This window comes from Amblyraja radiata, chromosome 30 (assembly GCF_010909765.2).
Source record: "Amblyraja radiata isolate CabotCenter1 chromosome 30, sAmbRad1.1.pri, whole genome shotgun sequence".
In the NCBI taxonomy this organism is placed as follows: Eukaryota; Metazoa; Chordata; class Chondrichthyes; order Rajiformes; family Rajidae; genus Amblyraja; species Amblyraja radiata.
The window spans coordinates 19,873,803-19,898,152 of NC_045985.1; the positions used below are offsets into that span (position 1 = coordinate 19,873,803).

At 46.0% G+C, this 24,350-nt stretch overlaps 1 long non-coding RNA gene across 1 annotated transcript; it reads right to left on the reverse strand.

Moving 5' to 3' along the window:
- Positions 1-7,524: 7,524 nt before the first annotated feature.
- Positions 7,525-21,638, reverse strand: LOC116990172. The gene is made up of 3 exons (XR_004416454.1): positions 21,437-21,638; positions 20,538-20,541; positions 7,525-7,537 (listed from the first exon to the last, which is right to left on the reverse strand). It is a non-coding gene; the product is annotated as an uncharacterized LOC116990172 (long non-coding RNA).
- Positions 21,639-24,350: the final 2,712 nt, after the last annotated feature.

Consider the following 24,350-nt stretch of genomic DNA (forward strand, 5'->3'; position numbering starts at 1 on the left):
TACTTTCCCTTGCAACCGCAGGAAATGCTACACGTATCGCTTTACCTCCCCCCTTGACTCCATCCAAGGACCCAAGCAGTCATTCCAGGTGAGGCAGAGGTTCACCTGCACCTCCTCCTACCTCATCTAATGCATCCGCTGCTCTAGGTGTCAGCTGCTCTACATCGGTGAGAGCAAGCGCAGGCTTGGCGATCGTTTCGCCCAACACCTCCGCTCAGTTCGCATTAACCAACCTGATCTCCCGGTAGCTCAGCACTTCAACTCCCCCTCCCATTCTGAATCCGACCTTTCTGTCCTGGGCCTCCTCCATGGCCAGAGTGAGTCCCACCGCAAATTGGAGGAGCAGCACCTCATATTCCGCTTGGGCAGTTTACACCACAGTTTACACCACATTGACTTCTCCAATTTCAGGTAGTTCTTGCTTTTTCCCTCCTTCCCCTCCCCTTCCCAGCTCTCCCACAGCCCACTGTCTCCGCCTATTCCTTTCTTCTTCCCGACCCCCCCTCCCCACCACCAGATCAGTCTGAAGAAGGGTCTCGACCTGAAACATCACCTATTCCTTCGCTCCATAGATGCTGCTTCACCCACTGAGTTTCTCCAGCATTTGTGTCTTCGATTTTTCCAGCATCTGCGGTTCTTTCTTAAACATGTTCATAAGTAATAGGAATAGAATTAGACCATTCGGCGCATCAAGTCTACTCCATCATTCAATCATGGCTGATCTATCTTTCCCTCTCAATCCCATTCTCCTGCCTTCTCCCCATAACCACTGACACCCGTACTAATCAAGAATCTATCTACCTCCACCATAAAAATATCCATTGACTTGACCTTCACAGCCTTCTGTGGCAATGAATTCCACAGATTCGCCACCCTTTGACTAAAAAAACAGTTTGTTAAGTTCATAAACAGCTTCATAAGTTGCACATTCAAGTATAAAGTATTAGAAAATTGCTTTATTTTGTATCTGCGGTCAAAGGAGATAGAATGGATAAGGCGACAGATGTATGGCAGCTGTTACAACCACAATTATGCCACAGTGCATTAAAAAAAATTTTATACACCTGTGATATTGACGCAGCTAAACACAAAATGCTGGAGTAACTCAGTGGGACAGGCAGCATCTCTGGAGGGAAAGAATTCCTTCTCTCCAGAGATGCTGCCTGTCCCACTGAGTTACTCCAGCATTATGTGCCTATCTTCGGTGTAAACCAGCATCTGCAGTTCCACCCAAGGCATTTCTGCTCACTTATGATCCAAATGAGAGAGGTGAGGGGGGTAGATAGGAACATAGGGAGGAGAGTTCCCAATGAGGGGAATGTTAGGGGATAGGCAGATGGAGTGAGTGGGGGAAGAAGCTTGATGTGGGTGGGAATGAAGGGCATATAAGGAAGGATCTTTAGTTTAGCTGGATGGGAACAAACCCTTTGGCCCACCAAGTCCACGCCGACCATCAATTACCCATTCACACTAATTTAATGTTAGGTTAGTTTAGTTTAGAGAAGCAGCACGGAAACAGGCCCTTCATATCACTGTCTATATCTCTCGTTTCTCGAAGAGAAGTGAGCATTTAGCTGACGGCCCACTCTCAGTCAGCCCCCCACCATGTGATTCCTCATGCACGGTGAGAAACAAATGTCAACAGAAGTAGAAAAGGGAATTCAATATTAACAACGTCATGTTGCGGCTGCACAAACCGTTAGGAGAGACCACATTTGAGTATCGTGTGCAGTTCTGGTTGTCCTGATAGAGGAAGGATGTTGTAAATCCAGAAATGATCTCATGAATTTCGCCACAAGTTGCTGGGAATGATGGGTTTCAGTGTAAGGGAGAGGCTGGTAAGGTCAGAATATTTTTCACTGAAGCATACGAGGTTGGGGATTGACTTTAATGGGGTTTACAAACTCATGAGAGGCGTAGATAAGGGGAATGATCTGAAGAAGGGTCTCGACACGAAACGTCACCTATTCCTTCTCTCCAGAGATGTTGCCTGTCCAGCTGAGTTACTCCAGCATTTTGTAACCATCTACACATAATGCACACATAGGTACACTCATGTGGCACGCACACACACATGGAACACACATAAACATGTACAAGGCATGCTCAGATACACATTAATAAACAAACAAGGCACACACATGTAAATGCACAAACAGACAGGCGGAGAATTCCGAAACCTGAGTTGAATGCCTTTAACTTCCTCATTTTGAAGCAGGCCATAAATTTAGAAAGTTCTTTATTTAGAATTTAAGCTAACAACTTAGCAGCACAAATTTAACAGCATAGTCATAAGCTTAATGAAAGGGGAAAAGAATGATGGGTTCAAAATGCTGGAGTAACTCAGCTGGACAGGCAGCATCTCTGGAGTGAAGGAATGGGTGACATTTCACGTTGAGACCCTTCTTCAGACTCTGAAGTAGGATCTCAACCCAAAATGTCCCCCATTCCTGCTCTCCAGAGACGCTGCCTGTCCTGCTGAGTTACATTTAGTGTCTATCTGCGGTTTAAACCAGCATCTGTAGTTCCTTCCTACACAATAATAATGATGGCCTGTCTTTTTGTGGGATAACTTAAAACGGTCAGATTTTCAGTTTCGCTTTTATCTACATTCACGCTGTGTAACTTGCAGCAGTTTTGAGAGTCACAAGAGACTGCAGATTCTGGAATCCGGAGCAAAGTGCACAGTGCTGGAGGAACTCAGCGGGTCAGGCAGCATCTGTGGAGGGAATGGACAGATGATGTTTTGAGGTGGGACCGTTTATTAGGCTGACTGAAGTGTGGGGGGGGGATTGGAAAGGAGGAGTGGGGTCAGGACAAAGTCTGGCAAGTAATAGGTGGAGGAAGGAACTGCAGATGCTGGTTTAAACCGAAGATAGACACAAAAAGCCAGAGTAACTCAGCGGGTCACACAGACTAAAGGATCTCGAGCCAAAACCTCACCTACTCCTTTTCTCCAGAGATGCTGCCTGATCTGCTGAGTTACTCCTGCTTCTTGTGTCTATCTTAGGTAATTGGTGGATACAGGTGAAGGGAGATGGGGAGGTTAATTGGCAAATGGGTGGAAAAGGCAACAAAGACTGGGGTGAAAGTCAATGGATATTTTTAATGCAGAGATTGACAAATTCTCCATTAGTAAGGGTGTCACAGGTTATGGGGCGAAGGCAGGAGAATGGGGTTGAGAAGGAAAGATAGATCAGCCATGATTGAATGGCGTAGTAGACTTGAGGGGCTGAATGGCATTATTCTGCTCTGAGAACTTATGAACATGACATGATCAACTATCACAGTACAACATCATCATCATTTGCATTTTAACAGGCGTGAACTTCAAGCACTTACACGATTGCATGAAGGGGTGCAAGATAAAGCTGGAGGAAGGGGTATAGGTGGAAGGGGACAGGGGGGGAAATGGGATATAAGAAGGAAATGGGAGACTAGGGAGTTGGGAGATAAGGGTTAGAAAGGGAATGATGAGAAATGTGGTCAGTGTGGGAATGGGAGGGGGAGTTAAAGGGTTAGGCAACTGGGAAATCACATAGGCCTAGGGGGACTGAGCAGAGGCGGTCAGCTAAACGATTGCCGAGCCTGCACTTGGTCTCACCGATATACAGGAGTCCACACCTGGAACGGCGGGTACAGTAGATGAGGTTGGAAGAGATGCAGGTGAACCTCTGCCTCACCTGAAAGGAATTGTAAGGCAGGGAATTCTGAGCGAGTATTCGTGAAATTGCAAAACCATTGCTGGTGATTTGCCATGAGGTTGCAAGTTATTTTCTGTTGCTGGGCCTCTTAACATAGAAACATAGAAGAAGGTGGCCATTCAATATGATCATGGCTGATCATCCAAAATCAATGCCCCGATCCTGCTTTCTCCCCATATCCCTTGATTCCGTTAGCCCTAAGAGCTAAATCTAATTAATTGTATGTGAATACTTGGCCAATACTTACTTACTTAACTCTCTTGAAAACACCCAGTGAATTGGACTCCACTGCCTTCTGTGGCAGAGAATTCCACAAATTCACAACTCTCTGGGTGAAAAAGTTTTTCCTCATCTCACAAGTAAAATGGATGAAGGGGTGCCAGTGGATATAGTGTATCTAGACTTTCAAAAAGCCTTCGATAAGGTCCCGCACGGGAGACTGGTGACTAAAATTAGAGCACATGGTATTGGGGGTAGGGTGTTGACATGGATAGAAAATTGGTTGGCAGACAGGAAGCAAAGTGGAATGAGCTTCCAGTGAAGGTGGTGGAGGCAGGTTCGTTTTTATCATTTAAAAATAAATTGGATAGTTATATGGACGGGAAAGGAATGGAGGGTTATGGTCTGAGTGCAGGTATATGGGACTAGGGGAGAATATGTGTTCGGCACGGACTAGAAGGGTCGAGATGGCCTGTTTCCGTGCTGTAATTGTTATATGGTTATATGGTTAGTAGGAGTGAACGGGTCCTTTTCAGAATGGCAGGCAGTGGCGAGTGGAGTGCCGCAAGGCTCGGTGTTGGGGCCGCAACTGTTTACCATATATATTCATTCCTAAATGACCTAACCCTTATTCTTGAAACTGTGACCCATGGTTCTGGACTCCCCCAATATCGGGAACATTTTTCCTGCATCTAGCCTGTCCAATCCCTTAAGATTTTTATATGTTTCTATGATCTCCTCTCATCCATCTGAATTCCAGTGAATATACTGAAAGCCCATTCGCTCCATTCTTTCATCATATGTCAGTCATGCTATCCCAGATATTAGCCTGGTGAACCTACGCTGCACTCCCTCAATAGCAAGAATGTCCTTCCTCGTAATTAGGAGACCAAAACTACACACAATACTCCAGGTGTGGTCTAATGGGCCTCAGCGTGGGAAAGTGAGCCAACCCTATATCTACATTTCACCCTACACTTGTGAACTTAGCATCGACCCTGGGCGGCACGGTGGAGCTGCGGTGGAATTGCTGCCTTCCAGCGCCAGAGACCATGGTTCGATCCTGACAATGGGTGCTTGTCAGTACAGAGTTTCACCTTCTCCCCGCGACCTGCGTGGGTTTTCCCCTGAGATCTTCGGTTTCCTCCCACACTCCGAATACGTACAGGTTTGTAGATGAATTGGCTTGGTATGAATGTAAAACTGTCCCTATTGTAGGATAGTGTTAATGTGCGGGGATCGCTGGTCGGTGCAGACTCAGATGGCTGAAGGGCCTGTTTCCACGCTGTATCTCTAAACTAAACTAAACTAAATGAAAAGGCTTCCCCGCCCCTTCAATATCAGTGATAATGAAAAGCCAACAGAATGGGCTCGTCAGGAGATTTTCAGAGAGATTATTGGTTTCAAAGCACTTAAAAAAATCAAACACAATCTTTTCAGACTGTTTTAATCTTTTGAAAAACAGGTTTTTTTTAGCCTTGTTTGTTTATTTTGCATTATATTGCTTCAAAGAACGTCATTAAATTGACTAGCACTGTTTTAAAAGGTATTTGAACATATGCAAATATTTGCAGGGTTTATCTCTGTTTCAGCTCCTTGTGGAGTTTGTCTTGGTTCTTCTTGGTTTCTTGGTCCTCCAAAATATTCCAAATGGAATTTAAACTGGAGGTGGTGAAGGGAGGGATTAAGCCAGAAAGGGTTATTGGGAAGAAAGTGCTACTTTAAATTTAGTTGCATCTGGTTGGGTAACTATAGTTTGGTGGAGATCATTCCATGCTTTAATTGTGCAGGGGAAGAACGAATTGCTGTACACATCTGTCATTGTAGCTGGGATCACAAATTGGGTCGAATGCCTTCGTCTGCTCCTAATTGGTTTGGGGTTGGTGTAGGTCTTGTAATCTATGTCGAGCTGACCATTTAACATTTTGTAAAAACAGGTCAAACGGTGAGCTTCACGTCTGTCTTGGAGAGGGTTCCACCCCAGAGAATTCAGAAGTTTGGTGACACTCGCTTCTCTCTCATAGGTGTTAGTAACAAATCGAGCGGCCTGTCTTTGGACACGTTCGATGGAAGAAATGTTTTTATTTGTGTATGGGTCCCAAGCTGCAACTGCATAGTCCAAATGAGGTCTAACGAGGGTGAAGTATAGCTTCTCCTTGACAGAAGCTGAACTATGATGAAAGTTGCGCCTCAGGAAGTTTAGGACACCTGTTGCTTTCACTGTTGCATGATGAGTCTGACCATTCCAACGCAGATCATTCTGCAATTTGATGCCAAGATACTTGGTTTGTTTGGATTCTTCAAGGGTGACACCAAGTCAGTAAAATGATAACACAGCTGTATTTAGTTTACACTGAAGATAGACAAAATGCTGGAGTAACTCAGCGGGACAGGCAGCATCCCTGGCGAAAAGGAATAGGCCGTGTTTTGGGTCAAGACCCTACTTCAGACTGAGAGTCAGGAGGAAAACCTTATCTCCAGAGATGCTGTCAGACCCGCTGAGTTACTCCAGCTTTTTGTGTCATGTCTCCTGTATTATATTCCTTGTTTACATTTTTTGATTAAGTTTAATTTTGATATATGACTGTTGATTCTCCCACAGAATTGACCTTGTTTAGTTCATGTCATAAATAAGCAGTGCAGAATTAGGCCATTCGGCCCATCAAGTCCACTCCGCCATTCAATCATGGTTGATCTATCCCTCCCTCCTAACCCCAATCTCCTGCCTACTCCCCATAACCCCTGACACCTTTACTAATCAACAATCTATCAATTTCTGCCTTAAAAATATCCACTGACGCCATCCAGAGCCTTCTGTGGCAAAGAATTCCACAGATTCACCAACCTCTGAAGTAAAGAAATTCCTCCTCATCTCCTTCCTAAAAAAATGTCCTTTAATTTTGAGGCTATGACCTCTAATCCTAGACTCTCCCACTAGTGGAAACATCCTTTCCACATCCACTCTATCCAAGCCTTTCACAATTCTGTACGTTTCAATGAGGTGCCCCCTCATTCTTCTAAACTCCAGCGAGTACAGGCCCAGTGCCGACAAACGCTCCAGGAACCAGGCACCAGGTACATTGTATTCAAGCTGAAAGCAGCCCTGTCTCAGTTCCTATCGGGCTTATCTTTTCAACTGCACGGATTTTTCATTGTCCTCTCTTCTCTTCTCTGTCCATTGGTGATTTACGCAATGTTTACCACGTGACGGAGATTTACTGTGCATCTTTCATGTTATTCCACATAACACATGAAACATCCATCAGCCTTGACCACATTCTGCACACTCACACATCACCATGCTTCTTCCCTGCAGCCATCAGGCTATTAAACACTGCAACCTTAGGGTGGCACAGTGGCGCAGCGGTAGAGTTGCTGCCTTGCAGCGCCAGAGACCCGGGTTCAACAATGACTACGGGTGCTTGTCTATACAGTGTTTCTTCCTGTGACCTGCCTAGGTTTTTTCCGAGATCTTTGGTTTCCTTCCACACTCCAAATACATACAGGTTTGTAGATTATTTGGCTTGCTATAAATGTAAATTGGCCCTAGTGTGTGTAGGATAGTGTTAATGTGCGGAATCACTGGTTGGCATGGACTCGGTGGGCTAAAGATCCTGTTTCCCAGCTGTATCACAAAAATAAACGACATTTCTAAGATTGTTAGGCTCGCAATACATCTCTAGGTGTTATTAAAAGTATGGAACGGTACAATTCTTAGTATTCTGTGTTCAATTTTGCATAACAGCTTCTTTGCATGTTCTGGCTTGTCTTCCATATCTATATCAACAAATAAGTAACTATGTAATGGTTATAGGTAGTGTTGCTGCCTCACAGTGCTACAGACCCGAGTTTGACCCTGACTACGGGTGCTGTCTGCACAGAGTTTATACGTTCTCCCCTTCACCGCGTGGGTTTTCTCCGGGTGCTCCGGTTTCCTCCCACACTCCATGTTTGTAGGTTAATTGGCTTCTGTAGCCTGGGCCTGTTTCCACACTGTATCTCGAAAGTAAAGTCTAAAGCTAAATGTTTCTGCACTGAAAAGCTTCACAAATGAATGTTACTGTTTTATTGGAAGGAAGTTGGATGAGATCTGTGTGAGATTAATTCACGAGTATATGGTTCATAAGACATAAGAGCAGAATTAAGCTATATGGCCCGTTGGTTCAGTTTAGTTTATTGTCACGTGTACCAAGGTACAGTGAAAAGGTTTTGTTGTGTGCTATCCAGTCAGCAAAAAGATGATGCACGATTACAATCGAGCCGTTTACAGTGTATGATACATTATACGGGAATACGAGACCAATTCTGGAGTATGGTGTACAATTTTGGTCGACCAATTATAGGAAGGATGTCAACAAAATAGAGAGAGTACAGAGGAGATTTACTAGAATGTTGCCTGGGTTTCAACAACTAAGTTACAGAGAAAGGTTGAATAAGTTAGGTCTTTATTCTTTTGAGCGCAGAAGGTTAAGGGGGGACTTGATAGAGGTCTTTAAAAATGATGAGAGGGATAGACAGAGTTGACGTGGATAAGCTTTTCCCATTTTCCCATTGAGAGTAGGGAAGATTCAAATAAGAGGACATGACTTCAGAATTAAGGGACAGAAGTTTAGGGGTAACATGAGGGGGAACTCAGAGAGTGGTAGCTGTGTGGAATGAGCTTCCAGTGGAAGTGGTAGAGGCAGGTTTGATTTTATAATTTAAAAATAAATTGGATGGGTATATGGATGGGAAATGAATGGAGGGTTATGGTCTGAGTGCAGGTAGATGGGACGAGAGGAAAATAATTGTTCGGCACGGACTTGTAGGGCCGTGATGGCCTGTTTCCGTGCTGTAATTGTTATATGGTTAACGTTTAGTGCAAGGTAATGCCTGCAAAGTCCAATCAAGGATAGTCCATGGGTCACAAAAGAGGTAGATAGTAGTTCAACACTGCTCTCTGGTTGTGGTAGGATGGTTCAGTTGCCTGATAACATCGAGTCTGCTCCGCCATTCAATCATGGCTGATCTATCTTTCCTCCCAACTCCATTCTCCTGCATTCTCCACATAAACTGTCACCCGTACAAATCAAGAACCCATCAAACTCCGCTTTAAAAATACCCAAAGACTTGGTCTCCACAACCATCTGTGGCATTGAATTCCATAGATTCACCAACTTCTGGCTAAATAAATTCTATCTCATCTTCTTTCTAAAGTAATGTCCTTTTATTCTGAGGCTATAGCCTCTGGTCCTAGACTCTCGCATTTGTGGAAACATCCTCTCGACATCCACTCCATCTAGGCCTTTCATTATTCAGTAAAATTGAATGAGATCCCCTCTCATCCTAATCTCCAATGTGTACATGCCCAGTGCAGTCAACCACTCATCATACATTAACCCAATCATCCCCGGGATCATTCTCGTAAACCTCCTCTGGACTTTCTCTAATGCCAGCACACCCTTCCTCAGATATGGTGAACAAACCTGCTTACGATTCTCCAAATGCGTCTGACCAGTGGCCTTGTAAAGCCGCTGCATTTCATCCATGATTTTGTTTGCAGTTTTGGTCCCATAATTTTGCTATTGAGGGAGTGCAGCGTAGGTTTACAAGGTTAATTCCCGGGATGGCGGGACTGTCATATGCTGAGAGAATGGAGCGGCTGGGCTTGTACACTCTGGAGTTTAGGAGGATGAGAGGGTATCTTATTTAAACATATAAGATTGTTAAGGGTTTGGACTCGCTAGAGGCAGGAAACATGTTCCCAATGTTGGGGGAGTCCAGAACAAGGGGCCACAGTTGAAGAATAAGGGGTAAGTCATTTATAACGGAGAGGAGGAAACACTTTTTCTCACAGAGAGTTGTGAGTCTGTGGAATTCTCTGCCTCAGAGGGCGGTGGAGGCCGGTTCTCTGGATACTTTCAAGAGAGAGCTGGATAGGGCTCTTAAAGATAGCGGAGTCAGGGGATATGGGGAGAAGGCAGGAATGGGGTACTGATTGGGGATGATCAGCCATGATCACATTGAATGGCTGTGCTGGCTCGAAGGGTCGAATGGCCAACTCCTGCACCCATTGTCTATTTATATTTTAGTCCTCTCGAAGTGAATGCTAACATTGCATTTACCTTCCTTACTACCATGTCAACCTGCAAATTCACCTATTGAGAATCCTGCACCTGCACTCCCAAGTTCTTTTGCAGCTGATTTCCAGATCCTCTCCCCATTTAGAAACTGGTCTATGCGTTAATTCCTACTGTCAAAGTCCATGACCACAAAATACATAATAATAGCACAAAAATATAAATATACAATACATTACAATACAATACAATAATACTTTATTAGCAAAGTATATTTTGCAGCATACGAGGAATTTCATTGACATAGAAACATAGAAACATAGAAATTAGGTGCAGGAGTAGGCCATTCGGCCCTTCGAGCCTGCACCGCCATTCAATATGATCATGGCTGATCATCCAACTCAGTATCCCGTACCTGCCTTCTCTCCATACCCTCTGATCCCCTTAGCCACAAGGGCCACATCTAACTCCCTCTTAAATATAGCCAATGAACTGGCCTTGACTACCCTCTGTGGCAGGGAGTTCCAGAGATTCACCACTCTCTGTGTGAAAAAAGTTCTTCTCATCTCGGTTTTAAAGGATTTCCCCCTTATCCTTAAGCTGTGACCCCTTGTCCTGGACTTCCCCAACATCGGGAGCAATCTTCCTGCATCTAGCCTGTCCAACCCCTTAAGAATTTTATAAGTTTCTATAAGATCCCCTCTCAATCTCCTAAATTCTAGAGAGTATAAACCAAGTCTATCCAGTCTTTCTTCATAAGACAGTCCTGACATCCCAGGAATCAGTCTGGTGAACCTTCTCTGCACTCCCTCTATGGCAATAATGTCCTTCCTCAGATTTGGAGACCAAAACTGTACGCAATACTCCAGGTGTGGTCTCACCAAGACCCTGTACAACTGCAGCAGAACCTCCCTGCTCCTATACTCAAATCCTTTTGCTATGACCAAGTCAGTCATACAAATAGAAATCAACGGAACACACAAAATGCATTTTAACATAAACATCCACCCCAGTGACTCCTTCACATTCCTCATTGTGAAATTCCTCACAGGCGAAAAAAAGTTCAATCTCTTACCTTCTTTGTCCTCTGTGACCTCGAGCCTTCCGTTCACGGGACTATCTTGACTCCTGTAGCCAGCGGCGTTTTGGCCCTCCATGTCCAGATGATCGGGGGGATGTCAGCTCCCCCGCGCCGGCGATTGGACCCCGGGTCGGGGCTGTTGAACCTTCCACGTCGTTGGAGCTTCCCGACCCATCGAGACTTCGAGCCCTTGATGTTAAAGTCCACCGGTGGAGTATCGATCCCAGGCTAAGGATCGGCTCCGATGTAAAGACCACGCCCCACGGTGGGGCTCAAAGTCAGTCCGAGGAGGCCTCCAGATCCACAGTGTTAGGCCGCAGAGCGACCGGAGATACGACTCGGGAAACAATCACATCTCCGGCAAGGTAACAGATTGAAAGAAAAAGTTTCCCCCGACCTCCTCCCCCACCCCCCACATAAAACAAACTGGAGAACATTTGCACAAACTTTAAAAACACACAAAAAATAACCAAAAAATGAGGAAAAAACAAGCAGACTGTTTTTTTTTGTTTTTTTTATATAAATTTATTCAATTATTAAAAAATAATATTACACTACAATAAAACAAGCCAGAACCCACCACCATAATACAATACAAACATGTAATAAACTACTATACAACTATGATACAATCCTTATTGAGGATACATTCAACACCCTGCAGAGCCCAGCGGTCCCGGAACTCCCTCAGGGTGCCCGTAGACAGGCCGTATTCCCTTTCTAATCCCACCCGGGCACGGACGTACCCCCGGAAAAGGAGCAGGCAGCTGGCTCGGGTAGAGCCCTCCACTGTCTGGCGCCGTGACTCGCGGATGGCCAGCTTGGCCAGGCCCAGGAGCAACCCAACCAGGACATCTTCAGCCCTACCCTCTCCCCTACGCACAGGGTGTCCAAAGATGAGGATGGTGGGTGAAAAATGCAGCCAGAAGGCAAGGAGCAGCCCCTTTAGATATTCAAACAGTGGCTGCAGCCTCACGCACTCCATGTACACGTGGTACACAGACTCTTCCAGCCCGCAAAAGTGGCAGGCGGCTGGCGAGTCTGTGAACCGCGAGAGAAACAGGTTGCAGGGAACACCTCGGTGCAATACCCTCCACCCCAGGTCCCCAATGTAGAGGGGGAGAATCCCTGCGTAGAGGGACCCCCACCGGGGGCCCCCCACCAAGCAGACTGTTGGCAGGGCTGCCGATCGTGCGGTCCCCTGGTGGTATATATTTGTGTGTTTTTTTTATAGTCACACTCCACTCATTCCCACCAATACCCATCCAAGGGGTGGCACGAGGGTGCAGTGGTAGAGTTGCTGCCTTCCAGTGCCTACAGCGCCAGAGACCCGGGTTCGATCCTGACTATGGGTGCTGTCTGTACGGAGTTTGTACTTTCTCCCTGTGACCTGCGTGGGCTTTCCCCGAGATCTTCGGTTTTCTCCCACACTCCAAAGACGTGCATGTTTGTAGGTTAATTGGCTTGGTAAATGTAAATTGTCCCTAGTGTGTGTAGAATAGCATTAATGTGTCGGCGCAGACTCGGTGGGACCGTGTACGGACAGGACGCCGAAAGACGAGAAGCCGCAGCCAAGAAGCCGAAGCCAAGATACCGAACGGACATCACGTCGAAAAAGCCAAGATTCCGAACAAACACAACGCCAAACGGACACGACGCAGAATGGTCTGGACGTTGAACGGACACAACGCTGAAAGGACACAACGGCGAATGGACACAATGCCAAATAGTCTGAACGCAGAACAGACACAATGCCGGATGGACAGGATGCAGAACGGACAAGACAGCGAATGGACATGACGTCAAAATGCTGCTGAACGGACATGATGTTTCCAGGGACGGGATTGGTCTGACACGTTGTCAGTCATCGACAAAGGTCAGTGATTGGTCCAGACCCCGCGACCATCACATCACTGGCCGGGGGGAGATGGGAGGGCGGGGGGGGGGGGGGGGAGCATGAGCTTGCGTTTGTAAAATGGTGGCTGTCACTCCAAGCTGCTAGGCTTTTCGACGTCATGTTTGTTCCCCGTCAGATTTAAAGCTGAGATACAACCTGATGCTGAACGGACATGATGTCAAAAAGTTATAAATCCGAGCGGACATGAAGCTGAAATGATAAATAGGAATGAAGATCGGCGGGGGCACTGTGAGTCAGTGTCGTTATTTCGACATTCTTTGTTTTTTTTGGTGTGTCCAAATGTTTGTTTTAGTGTCTCTTGGTGTGTGTTGTGTGGGGGGTAGTGGGGAGGGGAAAGGGGGGAACCGCTTTTGGTCGCCTCCTCGATGGAGAGGCAACTTTTTCCATGTCACCTCCCTCGTGGCCTAACACCATGGATTGGAGTGGCCTTTCCCGGAATCGGGCCCGGAGTTTCAGCAGCGGGCGCAGCGTGGACTTTTCCATCGCGGAGCGGGTGAACCCTTGCCGGGGGTCGCCACGGTGGAGAGCTCTGACCACCGGCCTGCAGCCTACAACATCCTGAAGCCACGGTCTCCGATAAGAAGGTTCAACTGTTGGGTATAAATGCAGGAATAGCAAGATGGATTCAACAGTGGCTGAATGGGAGAAGCCAGAGGGTAATGGTGGATGGATGTTTGTCGGGTTGGAGGCAGGTGACTAGTGGGGTGCCTCAGGGATCTGTGTTGGGTCCTTTGTTGTTTGTCATGTACATCAATGATCTGGATGAAGGGGCGGTAAATTGGATTAGTAAGTATGCAGATGATACCAAGATAGGGGGTGTTGTGGATAATGAAGAGGATTTCCAAAGTCTACAGAGTGATTTAGGCCATTTGGAAAAATGGGCTGAAAGATGGCAGATGGAGTTTAATGCTGATAAATGTGAGGTGCTACACCTTGGCAGGACAAATCAAAATAGGACGTACATGGTAAATGGTAGGGAATTGAAGAATACAGTTGAACAGAGGGATCTGGGAATAACCGTGCATAGTTCCTTGAAGGTGGAATCTCATATAGATAGGGTGGTAAAGAAAGCTTTTGGTATGCTAGCCTTTATAAATCAGAGCATTGAGTATAGAAGCTGGGATGTAATGTTAAAATTATACAAGGCATTGGTGAGACCAAATCTGGAGTATGGTGTACAATTTTGGTCGCCCAATTATAGGAAGGATGTCAACAAAATAGAGAGAGTACAGAGGAGATTTACTAGAATGTTGCCTGGGTTTCAACAACTAAGTTACAGAGATAGGTTGAATAAGTTAGGTCTTTATTCTCTGGAGCGCAGAAGGTTAAGGAGGGACTTGATAGAGGTCTTTAAAATGATGAGAGGGATAGATAGAGTTGATGTGGACAAGCTTTTCCCTTTGAGAATAGGGAAGATTCAAACAAGAGGACATGACTTCAGAATTAAGGGACTGAAGTTTAGGGGTAACATGAGGGGGAACTTCTTTACTCAGAGAGTGGTAGCGGTGTGGAATGAGCTTCCAGTGGAAGTGGTGGTGGCAGGTTCGTTGGTATCATTTAAAAATGAATTGGATAGGCATATGGATGAGAAGGGAATGGAGGGTTATGGTATGAGTGCAGGCAGGTGGGACTAAGGGAAAAAAGTTGTTCGGCACGGACTTGTAGGGCCGAGATGGCCTGTTTCCGTGCTGTAATTGTTATATGGTTATATGGAAAGCACTGATTTGGAACCTCCAAGCTGCAGAGTGTGTTTGACCATCCCGATATTGGAGTTTCAATCGTCCCACGAGAGGGCCTATACATCGGGCTGTCCATTGCGGAGACTACGGAGGGTTCATAGCCCTGACCACAGGTGAACAAGGAGGAGGCCTGACTGAACTTTGTGCCTTCCACCACATTGAAGAATGCTGTGGTGGATGAATGTGTTAAATCTTATAACCATATAACAATTACAGCACGGAAACAGGCCATCTCGGCCCTTCTAGTCCATGCCGAACACTTATTCTCCCCTAGTCCCATCTACCTGCACTCAGACTATAAGCCTCCATTCCTTTCCCGTCCATATACCTATCCAATTTATTTTTAAATGATAAAATCGAACTTGCGATTGCGAATTGTGTGTTTTGTTTTTGATCGTGTTTGATCTTAACTACGGGTGCTTGTTTTCCCCGTGACCTGCACGTTCTCCCCATGACCTGCGTGGGTTTTCTCAGAGATCTTCAGTTTCCTCCCACACACAAGAGATGGACAGGTTTGTCGGTGATTTGTTTTGGCGTGAATGTAAAATTGTCCCCAGTGTGTGCAGGGTAGTGTTAATGGGATCACTGGTCAGTGCGGACTCGGTGGGCCAAAGTGCCTGTTTCTATGATGTATCTCTGAACCAAACTCAACTTACAGTAATTGAGCTTCAAGGCAATTAATACAGGAAAATAAATCATGCTTAGAAAATGTCGACTCAGCACACTGTCACCATTTCATTCAAATAATAACAAAACTTCTGGTTACTTACCATTGACTTCAAGAGTTAGAATTCTAGTCCTCTGTGGGTCTAAGTCCACCGTCATTTTATAGTGGCCACTGTCTGCTTTACCAACATCTTTTAATTGAAAGGATCCAACTGATCTGTCAACTTTAATTCGATTCTTGTAGTTTTCATATATGATGATATTTCCTTCTTGCATGTCCATAGCGTGTAGATTCCTGTTGGAAACCGAGAAGCCCCAGTGCAAGTTTTTGAATTTATTATCAGTTCCGGGGAATGGAATAGAGGAGCCTGTGGCAGCCAGCATCCTGTCTCTTGTCCACTGAGCTGCAAAACAATGAATGCATTCAAACAGTATCACACCTGAGATATGTAGGAAGGAACTACAGATGCTGGTTTAAACCGAAGATTGACACAAAAAGCTGGAGTAAATCAGCGAGTGAGACAGCATCTCCGGAGAAAAGGAATAGGTGACATTTCGGGTCTTGACCCGAAACATCACATATTCCTTTCCCCCAGTGATGCAGTCTGAGCCGTTGAGGGGCAGAAGGTAGAGGGCAGCAGGAAGAGGCAGTGGCAGAGGGCAGAGGCAGCGGGCAGAAGCAGCGGGGTAGAGGTAGCGGGGTAGAGGCAGTGGGGTAGAGGCAGCGGGCAGAAGCAGCGGGCAGTGGCAGTGAGCAGAGGCAGAGGCAGAGAGAGGCAGCAACCTCTCCACCACACAAGGAACCCGAGCAAGGGAACAAGGGGGCGAGGGGGCAGGCAAGTGTCGACCAAAGGACTGCGAGTTGGGCCTCCGCAGTCTTCAGCAGGGAGGGGGGGGGGGGGGGGGGGGGGGGGGGGGGGTGACGTCACTCGCAGCGTGAGGAAGCGGCACACAGACCCATTGTGACGTCAGCAGCGAAAAGCAGTCGTCTATAAATTCAAAGTTTTGTCATATTTTTGAACATATTCAGTAATAGCTCGAGAAATAAAGTACGACATTTTCAGATAAGGCGATTTAGATTTTTCCACAGAAATAATGTCTACCGAAATGCATAAAAATTTTACCGTTACCGCGTCGGTTTTTTACACACACACACACACACACACACACACACACACACACACACACACACACACACACACACACACACACACACACACACACACACACACACACACACACACACACACACACACACACACACACACACACACACACACACACACACACACGATGTGTGGGGCATGGTTTCTGACAACACCCTCTCTCTCAGAGTTAAAAAGACAAAGGAGCTAGTTATTGACTTGCCGGAAATAGCAAGGGATGGAGGAACTGAGTGAAATCCAGGTTAGTCGGGAAGTGGTGTTGGGTAAATTGAATGGATTAAAGGCCGATAGATCCCCGGGGCCAGATAGGCTGCATCCCAGAGTACTTAAGGAAGTAGCTCCAGAAATAGTGGATGCATTAGTGATAATTTTTCAAAACTCTTTAGATTCTGTAGTTCCTGAGGATTGGAGAGTAGCAAACGTAACCCCACTTTTTAAGAAGGGAGGGAGAGAGAAAACGGGGAATTACAGACCAGTTTGTCTAACATCGGTAGTGGGGAAACTGCTAGAGTCAGTTATTAAAATGGGATAGCAGCACATTTGGAAAGTGGTGAAATCATTGGACAAAGTCAGCATGGATTTACGAAAGGTAAATCATGTCTGACGAATCTTATAGAATTTTTCCAGGATGTAACTAGTAGAGTGGATAGGGGAGAACCAGTGGATGTGTTGTATCTGGACTTTCAAGAAGGCTTTCGACAAGGTCCCACATAAGAGATTAGTATACAAACTTAAAGCACACAGTATTGGGGGTTCAGTATTGATGTGGATAGAGAACTGGCTGGCAAACAGGAAGCAAAGAGTAGGAGTAAACGGGTCCTTTTCACAATGGCAGGCAGTGATTAGTGGGGTACGGCAAGGCTCAGTGCTGGGACCCCAGCTATTTACAATTTATATTAATGATCTGGATGAGGGAATTGAAGGCAACATCTCTAAGTTTGCAGATGACACTAAGCTGGGGGGCAGTGTTAGCTGTGAGGAGGATGCTAGGAAACTGCAAGGTGACTTGGATAGGCTGGGTGAGTGGGCAAATGTTTGGCAGATGCAGTATAATGTGGATAAATGTGAGGTTATCCACTTTGGTGGCAAAAACAGGAAAGCAGACTATTATCTTAATGGTGGCCGATTAGGAAAAGGGGAGATGCAGCGAGACCTGGGTGTCATGGTACACCAGTCATTGAAAGTAGGCATGCAGGTGCAGCAGGTAGAGAAGAAAGCGAATGGTATGTTAGCTTTCATAGCAAAAGAATTTGAGTATAGGAGCAGGGAGGTTCTACTGCAGTTGTACAGGGTCTTGGTGAGACCACACCTGGAGTATTGCGTACAGTTTTGGTCTCCAAATCTGAGGAAGGACATTATTGCCATAGAGGGAGTGCAGAGAAGGTTCACCAGACTGATTCCTGGGGGTAGCGACAGCGGCCGGGCCACCGGCACAGAGACCGGTCCTGTTGCTCAGAAGGGTAAGGAAAAGAAGAGGAGGGCATTAGTAATAATTTCATATGAAGAAAGACTGGATAGACTCGGCTTATACTCGCTAGAATTTAGGAGATTGAGGGGGGATCATATAGAAACTTACAAAATTCTTATGGGGTTGGACAGGCTAGATGCAGGAAGATTGTTCACGATGTTGGGGAAGTCCAGAACAAGGGGTCACAGTTTAAGGATAAGGGGGAAATCTTTTAGGACCGAGATGAGGAAAACATTTTTCACACAGAGAGTGGTGAATCTCTGGAATTCTCTGCCACAGAAGGTAGTTGAGGCCAGTTCATTGGCTATATTTAAGAGGGAGTTGGATGTGGCCCTCGTGGCTAAAGAGATCATGGGGTATGGAGAGAAGGCAGGTACAGGATACTGAGTTGGATGATCAGCCATGATCATATTGAATGGCGGTGCAGGCTCGAAGGGCCAAATGGCCTACTCCTGCACCTATTTTCTATGTTTCTATGTCCATGTCCGCTTCCACCAATCACTTATTTTGAAGTGTGATGGAACGTTGCAGAATGGGCGGTCCAACCGCTTCAACCGCTCCTGGGTCTCTGTGGAACAAAGCCCCGCGCTCCATTTTTAAACTTACCGCCCGGACGATCCTCCAACCGCTCCAACCCTCCTGGGCCTCTTGGTTGGCCACCCGCCTCTTATGACGGAGGACAGCAGCTGTGAGGTTTTGTCTGCAGCTGTGTGTTCGGCAAGGTGGCGCAGGCAATCAGTGGGCACGAACGAGACCTTCAGGACAGAGAATTTGTCCGGTTCAAATGGGTGTCGTACGCTGGTGGTGCGCGGGGCTCTGGATAGCGTGTCAGCGATGTGCATGTCTGCAGTTTTTGTAAACAATGCAGAAGTCAAACCGTTGTAACTGCATCATCATTCGCTGTAATCGAGCTGGGGCAGCATGGATAGACTTGTTCAGGATGGTGACTAGTGGCTGGTGGTCGGTTTAGACCGTGAAGGTTTTGCCAAAGATAAAGTCTTTCAATTTAAAACGGGCAAAAACCACGGCGAGCAGTTCCTTCTCTATCTGAGCATAGCGTTGTTCACTTTCAGTCAGGGTACGTGATGCATAAGAAATGGGCATAACATCGCTGCCAAAGGATGTTTGCAGGATGTAGCTCATACTGGGATGTATCGCAGGTAATAGTGACTGACAGTTTGAGATTGAAGTATGCCAGTGTAGGCGCGCTAGCTAGCTGTAATTATTAAGTCTCGAAAGCTCTTAGGTGTTCCGGGTATCAAGACCATGCATTGTCCTTATGGGTCAGTTGTCGCAAGGGAGAAGAAAGTTCACTGAGGTTGGGAATAAACTTGCCCAAGTAGTTGACCATGCCACAAAATCGTTATAAACTGATGACGTCAGTTGGGACCGGCAGCTCGTTGATGGCTGCAGTCTTTAATGGATCAGGTTTTAATCCGTTGCTGGTGAACACGTGACCGACGTGTGTGACTTCGGAGACTCTGCACTTGCATTTCAAAGGGTTGAGTTTCAGATGAATGTCTCTGGCACGGTTCAATATCTTATTCAAGTTGGCATCATGTTCGGTCACATCGCGACCGTATACTTGGATGTCGTCAACAATGATGGCACATGGATATTCTGCGAATAGTTGTTCCATTGCGTGCTGAAAGACTTCGCTAACAGAGTTGATAACAAAGGGCATTCTTAAAAACCTGTAGCGGCCGAACGGTGTGCCAAAAATTTGTTAGGGCGGATGATGCTCGGTCCAGCGGGATTTGCCAGAAAGAGCTTTTGGCATCGAGGACTGAGAATACCGTTGCATTACCAATCTGTGCCGCTACATCCTCAGTGGTTCTCATCGGTAATGTTGTCATTTAATTGCTGTGTTCAAATCTTTAGGATTGATGCAGATGCGTAATGCCTTCTTATCTTTTTTTGTGATGACGACCAATTGACTGCACTTTAAATCAGCTTTACCCAACGGTAAGCATGTAGGGTGGAGGAGTCCTTTTTCATGAGTTCAGTGATTCTTATCTTGTTGAACTCTTTGAGTGACAAAACGTTTACTCTGGCGCCAGTGTCGACTTTGGCATTCAAAGATTTGTTATTGATTATCATGGTCACTGCAGGATCAATCAGTTTGCCTGGGGAGCGCAGGTTTAGGGAGAGTACGGTATAGTCAATGTCTGTGTTATCGGAATCATTCCTGTGGGAAACATCGTCTTGTTCTTGGGAATCAGAATCAGACGGCTCTTGTTGAATCAGGTGCAGATTTGTCCTTGAAGCAGTGCTCCCACGGGACCGACAACAATTAGCAAAGTGGTTGAGTTTCTTGCATTTATGACATGCTTTCCCATGGGCAAAGCAGAATCGGCACCCTCTAGAGTGGAAATAGTTGCAGTTTGGGCATCTTGTGGCAGGAATATTTAGATCTTTGCCGGACGCATTTAAAAATTTCTGCAGAGTATAGTTAGCTAGATTCACATTATGTTGCTGTTGAGGGTTTGTGCTGTCAAAACCAGCTAGTGGGGCTACAATTCTGCCATTCGATATGCATGAATGGCTTGCTCTAAAGTCAGTTTGGTGTTCCGCAGCAATTCAGTTCTTAACTTGTGGTCGCTCATTCCTCCCACTATTTTATCTCGCACAAGTTCATTTGTCAACTCACCAAAGCGGCACCGTGAGCTGATGTGTCTTAGGTCGCTGATAAATCGTTCCACAGGCTCGTCAGCCTGTTGCTGTCGGGCAACAAATCTCGTTCTCTCAAGTATACGATTCGATGGCAGGTCGCACAGTTCTCTAAACTTTCTCAGCAGGACCGCTGGGTTGTCGATAGTCTCAGATGGCACCACTACCAGACTGTTCCCGTCTAGGTGTGCTGGTGCGAATTCAAAAGAGTCAGCGCGGATCATAGCTTCTGGACCAGCTAGATTCAACAGTAGCGATGCCTTAATGTCATCGGGGTCGTTTTGGTGAACGAGGCGGATATAATGAGCATAGTCTTATTCAAACATTCGCCAGCTCTCGGCTATATCAGAATCAAACACGAGAAGGCTTGGCTTTCGACAAGAGTTAGCCATGTCATCAAAATCACTCACAAATAAAAACTGATAAACAAAATAAATCGCGGTAAACAGACACGGGCTAGACCCGATTTTCTGACACCATGTAAATATCTTAGTCTCACACAGGTTGAAGCATAAGCATCTTTATTGTCTAGTTCATCATCACATATGCAGTACATCACACGTTCAGACTACTGCAGTTACTGCTAGGTACTTCTTCCACTATAAACCATATAATTAGGCGGAGTTATATATACTAAGCATTCTGATTGGCTAACATGCAATAGCCAATCTACAAAATGTAACAAGGTACAACAATTTATCTATTTTAAAGTGTAACAAGGTACAACAAAATTATAGGAATTGGACTAAAAATTGTAAGCTAATCGGCCTGTCCCACTTAGGCAATTTTTTAGACATCAGCCGGCGATGGTCAAATTGCCATGATTCGCATGAAAAAACGGAAAATGGAATGGCGACCGTCAGAGTGGAACACACACAGACACATCGCAAAGGCAGGGGACAGGGCAAGCCGGGGGAGCGCTGTCTGAAATTCACACAGTGCAAAGCCAAGGTGATAGAGGCACACTGCAATGAACAGGAAGGTTGGCGCTGTAATTAAGATGGCTAAAGCACAGTGTACGGGGTTAGTCCTTGCTAAAGGGGGAGAAGGAGGGAGAAGGAGAGGAGACAACTTTTAAGAAGCCAAACATCTATTAAGAAGCCAGAGATGTGGTGACATAGTATCATGAAAACTAAACGTTTCAGGTATGGGTGAAAGATGATTTAGAATATTTAAAAAATCATCTCATTGTGGCGACTGAATAATCTCCCTCCTGCTTTCCTTCTTCACTTATTCCTTTTTTTTCACTTTTTCTTTATCTGTTTTTCTCTCACTAGTCTATTCTTCACTTTTCACAACCTCTTTTCCTTCTCTCTTTCGTCATTTCTCTCTTTAAAGAAGAAAAAAATGGAAGTTGTACAGAGAATGTAATATGTTAACATAATTTTTGTACTAATGCATTGTACTCACTCCTAATAAATAAAATTTAAAAAATTTAAAAAAAAGAAGCCAGAGATACACGGCTGTGAAGTTCAGCGGACATTTAACATTACCGATCAGTTATCCTTGGATCTGTAAACTCGTGTTTATGTTTTTTTAGACAGCGGTAGGCCACGACAGCGATAGGCAGCGGCAGGGGTAGGCGGCGGTTGGCCACGGCAGTGGTAGGCCACGACAGCGCTCCCACCCCTCCCCACTGGCGCGCGACAGGCCCACGGCTGCAAGGCGCTCTCGCCCTCCCCACCAGCCCCCGACAGCCCCCGCCTGAAGCCGTGCCCCTCCCCCGGTTGCAGGACCCTCTCCATCCCGGGCGTGGACGTATCACCAGAAAAGGGGCAGGGAGCCGGCTCGGGCAGAGCCCTCTTCCGCCTGCCTCAAGGATGGCCAGCTTGGCCAGGCCCAGGAGCAACACTACCAGGTCATCTTCAGCCCTACCCTCTCCCCTATACACAGGGTGTCCAATGATGAGGATGGTGGGTGTGAAGTGCAGCCAGAAGGCAAGGAGCAGCCTCTTTAGGTATTGAAACAGAGGCTACAACCTCACACACTCCATATACACGTGGTACACAGACTCTTTCAGCCCGCATATGTGGTAGGCGGCTGGCGAGTGTGTGGACCGCGAGAGAAGTAGGTTGCAGGGAACACCTCGGTGCAGTACCCTCCACCCCAGGTCCCCAAATGGTTTGTTCTGATTGAGGGGACATGGAGATTAGGCACTGAATAAGGTGCCTGAATGGAGGGGGCTGTTCCAGGTGACAATAAATAAACCATTAACCAACTCAGGGCCATTGTTGGTCACCTCTGGAGAGCAGGAATTGGTGACGTTTCGGGGTCGAGACCCTTCTTCAGACAGGTTAGGGATAGGGGGAACGAGAGATATGAAGAGCAATGGATGAAAGATATGCGAAAAAGTAACGATGATTAATGAAACAGGCCATTATTGGTTAGCTGTTAGCTGTTTGTTAGGTGAAAACGAGAAACATAGAAACATAGAAAATAGGTGCAGGAGGAGGTCATTCGGCCCTTCGAGCCTGCACCGCCATTAATTGTGATCATGGCTGATCGTCTCCAATCAATAACCCACGCCTGCCTTCTAACCATATCCCTTGATTCCACTAACCCCTATAGAAACATAGAAGGGCAACCCTACAGAAACATAGAAGCTAGTGCGACGGGTGGGGGAGGGATTGAAAGTGAGGGAATGCCGGGACTACCTTAAGTGAGAGAAATCATGAAACTAGATCTAACGGGTAACAGGACACCTGCCTCACTGTTACTGGGTGCGATTTGCTAATCTGAGTCTTCCTGTGACTTGATCTATGACTGTCGTAGGACCATCTGAAGTGGTAAAAGGCTCGATGGCCTGCAGGAAAGGAAAGGGACACCATGCACATCAAAGAGAGATTCTGTGCCACTTTGCCGGGGTTATTTCCGAGCCCGGGAGATACTGGAAAGAGATAACGCGCTGTCCACGGGCACTCTGGGGGATTTCCGGGACCGCTGGGAATGTATCCACAATAAGAATTGTTGCATGATCAGCCATGATCATATTGAATGGCTCGAAGGGCCGAATAGCCTACTCCTGCATCTATTTTCTATGTTTCTATTATAGTTATTTGAATAGTTTTGTGCATAAGATAACTTGGTGATCCTGTATTATGGTGGTGGATGGATGTGTTACCACGGTTTGTGTTTGTTTTCATGCTGTATCTCTAAACTAAATTAATGTTTGCAACTATGTATTTCATATGGGCTTACACCTGATTTTACCTTTTGCCTGTATCCAACAATCTGGCTATCAGGGAACCCCCTCACCTGAGGTAATCTGTGGACGGCCATGCTTAGTCCGGCTCCTTCTCTCTTCCAGCTTTCAGTCCTGCTCTCACCTCTGAAATGTCACCAACCCATTTCCTCCAGATATGCTGCCTGACCCGCTGAGTAACTCCAGCATTCTGTGTCGATCTTTGATATTTATACTGGGGAATGCAACATCATCACCTTTGTTCTCGAGTCCATCTTACCCTTAAATTTTCATCGTTCCTATTTCTAAGGTATAACTACCCCTTTAAGATTGGTTCCAGTGAAAAAGCAATGTTTATGCTATCTCTTTGCTGCCTGCACAGAGAAGTTTACTGTAAATATATCGTGCTCTGTGTATATAAATGAGTATATAAATATTGTGCTGTTGCCAAATCTGTCTAGGTTCCACTGAAGAAGGGT